Source organism: Chiloscyllium punctatum, unplaced genomic scaffold, assembly GCF_047496795.1.
Source record: "Chiloscyllium punctatum isolate Juve2018m unplaced genomic scaffold, sChiPun1.3 scaffold_776, whole genome shotgun sequence".
NCBI lineage: Eukaryota > Metazoa > Chordata > Chondrichthyes > Orectolobiformes > Hemiscylliidae > Chiloscyllium > Chiloscyllium punctatum.
Window position 1 is genome coordinate 55,001 of NW_027310510.1, and position 5,536 is coordinate 60,536.

Here is a 5,536-nt window from a genome sequence, read left to right on the forward strand (position 1 = left end):
CCGTTCGAGTTGCGGCTGCAGTTGGCTTCAAATAGTGGTGGGGGCTTAATTATCGCCGAGGGGAGCATGTCCCGGTGGTGTGGCCGAGGATGGAGTGCCTTTTGAAGGGGGTGTTTCTGAATTTGGACCCTTTTTGAGTTGCATGGCCGGATGGGTGTGGTTTTGAAGGGTGTGTCTGTCTGGAGTGGCACCGGCGTTGGTGTGAGGCTGAGGGTGGGCGTTCGGTTCCTGGTTAGGGATAGGGAAAGGGTGAGACTTAGCTTTAGTGCTCGTGCCCCCGATTTTGGTAATGTTTGACGTCAATTTTCCAAGGAGGCGAATGCAAGGCTTCAGAGGGACTTTGAGTGTTCGGGGGCGGGGTAGCTCAGCCGGATTTGCCCCGGCGGTTCTGCGGACGGTGTTGACTTCGAGGGCGGACCGGCCCCCGTGTTCAGTCCGAATATCGTGCATTGTTAACGGCGGGAAGTGTTCCAAAAGGGAATGGGATTGAATGTGACTGCTGAAGCCGACTTTGAGACCTGTAACGCGGGTAGCTCAGCCGGATTTGACCCGGCGGTTCTGGCGACGGTCTCGCCTTCGAGGGGGGAGCGCCCCGCGTGTTCAGGCCGAATTTTGTGCATTTCCATCGGCGGGAAGAGGTCCAAACGGGAATGGGATTGAATGTGACTGCTGAAGCCGACATTGAGACCTCTAACGCGGGTAGCTCGGCCGGATTTGACCCGGCGGTTCTGCCGAAGGTCTCACCTTCGAGGGGGGAGCGTCCCGCGTGTTCAGGCCGAATATCGTGCATTGTTAACGGCGGGAAGTGTTCCAAAAGGGAATGGGATTGAATGTGACTGCTGAAGCCGACATTGAGACCTCTAACGCGGGTAGCTCGGCCGGATTTGACCCGGCGGTTCTGGCGACGGTCTCGCCTTCGAGGGGGGAGCGTCCCGCGTGTTCAGGCCGAATTTTGTGCATTTCCATCGGCGGGAAGAGGTCCAAACGGGAATGGGACTGAATGTGACTGCTGAAGCCGACATTGAGACCTCTAACGCGGGTAGCTCGGCCGGATTTGACCCGGCGGTTCTGCCGAAGGTCTCACCTTCGAGGGGGGAGCGTCCCGCGTGTTCAGGCCGAATTTTGTGCATTTCCATCGGCGGGAAGAGGTCCAAACGGGAATGGGATTGAATGTGACTGCTGAAGCCGACATTGAGACCTCTAACGCGGGTAGCTCGGCCGGATTTGACCCGGCGGTTCTGCCGAAGGTCTCACCTTCGAGGGGGGAGCGCCCACCGTGTACAGGCCGATTTTCATGCATTTCCAACCGTGGGAAGGGGTCCGAAAGGGGATGGGGGTGAACGTGACTGCTCAACCCGACTTTGAGACCTGTAACGCGGGTAGCTCAGCCGGATTTGACCCGGCGGTTCTGGCGACGGTCTCGCCTTCGAGGGGGGAGCGTCCCGCGTGTTCAGGCCGAATTTTGTGCATTTCCATCGGCGGGAAGAGGTCCAAACGGGAATGGGATTGAATGTGACTGCTGAAGCCGACATTGAGACCTCTAACGCGGGTAGCTCGGCCGGATTTGACCCGGCGGTTCTGCCGAAGGTCTCACCTTCGAGGGGGGAGCGTCCCGCGTGTTCAGGCCGAATTTTGTGCATTTCCATCGGCGGGAAGAGGTCCAAACGGGAATGGGATTGAATGTGACTGCTGAAGCCGACATTGAGACCTCTAACGCGGGTAGCTCGGCCGGATTTGACCCGGCGGTTCTGCCGAAGGTCTCACCTTCGAGGGGGGAGCGCCCACCGTGTACAGGCCGATTTTCATGCATTTCCAACCGTGGGAAGGGGTCCGAAAGGGGATGGGGGTGAACGTGACTGCTCAACCCGACTTTGAGACCTGTAACGCGGGTAGCTCAGCCGGATTTGACCCGGCGGTTCTGGCGACGGTCTCGCCTTCGAGGGGGGAGCGCCCCGCGTGTTCAGGCCGAATTTTGTGCATTTCCATCGGCGGGAAGAGGTCCAAACGGGAATGGGATTGAATGTGACTGCTGAAGCCGACATTGAGACCTCTAACGCGGGTAGCTCGGCAGGATTTGACCCGGCGGTTCTGCCGAAGGTCTCACCTTCGAGGGGGGAGCGCCCACCGTGTACAGGCCGATTTTCATGCATTTCCAACCGTGGGAAGGGGGCCGAAAGGGGATGGGGGTGAATGTGACTGCTCAACCCGACTTTGAGGCATCTAACCCGGGTAGCTCAGCCGGGTTTGACCCGGCGGTTCTGCCGACTGCCTCGCCTTCGAGGGGGGAGCGTCCCCCGTGTACAGGCCGATTTTCATGCATTTCGAACCGTGGGAAGTGGCCCAAAAGGGGATGGGGGTGAATGTGACTGCTCAACCCGACTTTGGCGCTTCCGAGCCGGGTAGCTCAGCCGGGTTTGACCCGGCGGTTCTGCCGACGGTCTCGTCTTCGAGGCGGGTGCCTCCCCCGTGTACAGGCCGATTTTCATGCATTTCGTACCGTGGGAAGTGGTCCAAAAGGGAATGGGGGTGGACGTGACTGCTCATACCGACATCGAGACTTGTAAGCCGTGTAGCTCGGCCGGGTTTGATCCGGCGGGTCTGCCGACGGTCTCGTCTTCGAGAGGGGGGCCTCCCCCGTGTACAGGCCGATTTTCGTGCATTTCCAACGGTGGGAAGAGGTTCAAAAGGGGATGGGGGTGAATGTGACTGCTCAACCCGACTCTGAGGCTTCTAACCCGGGTAGCTCGGCCGGGTTTGACCCGGCGGTTCTGCCGTCGGTCTCGCCTTCGAGAGGGGCGCCTCCCCCGTGTACAGGCCGATTTTCGTGCATTTCCAACGGTGGGAAGAGGTTCAAAAGGGGATGGGGGTGAATGTGACTGCTCAACCCGACTCTGAGGCTTCTAACCCGGGTAGCCCGGCCGGGTTTGACCCGGCGGTTCTGCCGTCGGTCTCGCCTTCGAGGGCGGAGCCTCCCCCGTGTACAGGCCGATTTTCGTGCATTTCAAACCGTGGGAAGCGGTCCAAAAGGGGATGGGAGTGAATGTGACTGCTCATACCGACCTTGGCGCTTCCGACCCGGGTAGCTCAGCCGGGTTTGACCCGGCGGTTCTGCCGACGGTCTCGCCTTCGAGGGGGGAGCGTCCCCCGTGTTCAGGCCGAATTTTGTGCATTTCGAACCGTGGGAAGTTGCCCAAAAGTCGATGGGAGTGAATGTGACTGCTCAACCCGACTTTGGCGCTTCCGAGCCGGGTAGCTCAGCCGGGTTTGACCCGGCGGTTCTGCCGACGGTTTCGTCTTCGAGGCGGGTGCCTCCCCCGTGTACAGGCCGATTTTCATGCATTTCGTACCGTGGGAAGTGGTCCAAAATGGAATAGGGGTGGACGTGACTGCTCATACCGACATTGAGACTTGTAAGCCGTGTAGCTCGGCCGGGTTTGATCCGGCGGGTCTGCCGACGGTCTCGTCTTCGAGGCGGGTGCCTCCCCCGTGTACAGGCCGATTTTCGTGCATTTCGAACCGTGGGAAGTGGTCCAAAAGGGGATGGGGGTGGACGTGACTGCTCAACCCGACTTTGAGGCTTCTAACCCGGATAGCTCGGCCGGGTTTGACCCGGCGGTTCTGCCGACGGTCTCGTCATCGAGGGGGGAGCCTCCCCCGTGTCCAGGCCGATTTTCGTGCATTTCCAACCGTGGGAAGTGGTCCAAAAGGGAATGGGGGTGGACGTGACTGCTCAACCCGGCTTTGAGACTTGTAAGCCGGGTAGCTCAGCCGGGTTTGACCCGGCGGTTCTGCCGACGGTCCCGCCTTCGAGGGCGGACCCTCCCCCGTGTACAGGCCGATTTTCGTGCATTTCCAACGGTGGGAAGAGGTCCAAAAGGGGATGGGAGTGAACGTGACTGCTCAACCCGACTCTGAGGCTTCTAACCCGGGTAGCTCGGCCGGGTTTGACCCGTCGATTCTGCCGATGGTCTCGTTTTGGAGGGGGGAGCCTCCCCCGTGTTCAGTCCGATTTTCGTGCATTTCGAACCGTGGGAAGTGGCCCAAAAGGGGATGGGAGTGAATGTGACTGCTCATACCGACTTTGGCGCTTCCGAGCCTGGTAGCTCAGCCGGGTTTGATCCAGCGGTTCTGCGGACGGTCTCGTCTTCGAGGCGGCTCCCTCCCCCGTGTACAGGCCGATTTTCATGCATTTGCAACGGTGGGAAGTTGCCCAAAAGGGGATGGGAGTGAATGTGACTGCTCAACCCGACTTCGAGACTTGTAAGCCGGGTAGCTCAGCCGGGTTTGACCCGGCGGTTCTGCCGACGGTCTCGCCTTCGAGGGGGGAGCCTCCCCCGTGTACAGGCCGATTTCCGTGCATTTCCAACGGTGGGAAGAGGTTCAAAAGGGGATGGGAGTGAATGTGACTGCTCAACCCGACTCTGAGGCTTCTAACCCGGGTAGCTCGGCCGGGTTTGATCCGGCGGTTCTGCCGACGGTCTCGTCTTCGAGGCCGGTGCCTCCCCCGTGTACAGGCCGATTTTCGTGCATTTCCAACGGTGGGAAGAGGTTCAAAAGGGGATGGGGGTGAATGCGACTGCTCAACCCGACTCTGAGGCTTCTAACCCGGGTAGCCCGGCCGGGTTTGACCCGGCGGTTCTGCCGTCGGTCTCGCCTTCGAGGGCGGAGCCTCCCCCGTGTACAGGCCGATTTTCATGCATTTGCAACGGTGGGAAGTTGCCCAAAAGTCGATGGGAGTGAATGTGACTGCTCAACCCGACTTTGAGACTTTTAAGCCGGGTAGCTCAGCCGGGTTTGACCCGGCGGTTCTGCCGACGGTCTCGCCTTCGAGGGGGGAGCCTCCCCCGTGTACAGGCCGATTTTCGTGCATTTCCAACGGTGGGAAGAGGTTCAAAAGGGGATGGGAGTGAATGTGACTGCTCAACCCGACTCTGAGGCTTCTAACCCGGGTAGCTCGGCCGGGTTTGATCCGGCGGTTCTGCCGACGGTCTCGTCTTCGAGGCGGGTGCCTCCCCCGTGTACAGGCCGATTTTCATGCATTTCGTACCGTGGGAAGCGGTCCAAAAGGGGATGGGAGTGAACGTGACTGCTCATACCGACTTTGGCGCTTCCGAGCCGGGTAGCTCAGCCGGGTTTGACCCGGCGGTTCTGCCGACGGTCTCGTCTTCGAGGCGGGTGCCTCTCCCGTGTACAGGCCGATTTTCGTGCATTTCCAACCGTGGGAAGTGGTCCAAAAGGGAATGGGGGTGGACGTGACTGCTCAACCCGGCTTTGAGACTTGTAAGCCGGGTAGCTCAGCCGGGTTTGACCCGGCGGTTCTGCCGACGGTCCCGCCTTCGAGGGCGGACCCTCCCCCGTGTACAGGCCGATTTTCGTGCATTTCCAACGGTGGGAAGAGGTCCAAAAGGGGATGGGAGTGAACGTGACTGCTCAACCCGACTCTGAGGCTTCTAACCCGGGTAGCTCGGCCGGGTTTGACCCGTCGATTCTGCCGATGGTCTCGTTTTGGAGGGGGGAGCCTCCCCCGTGTTCAGTC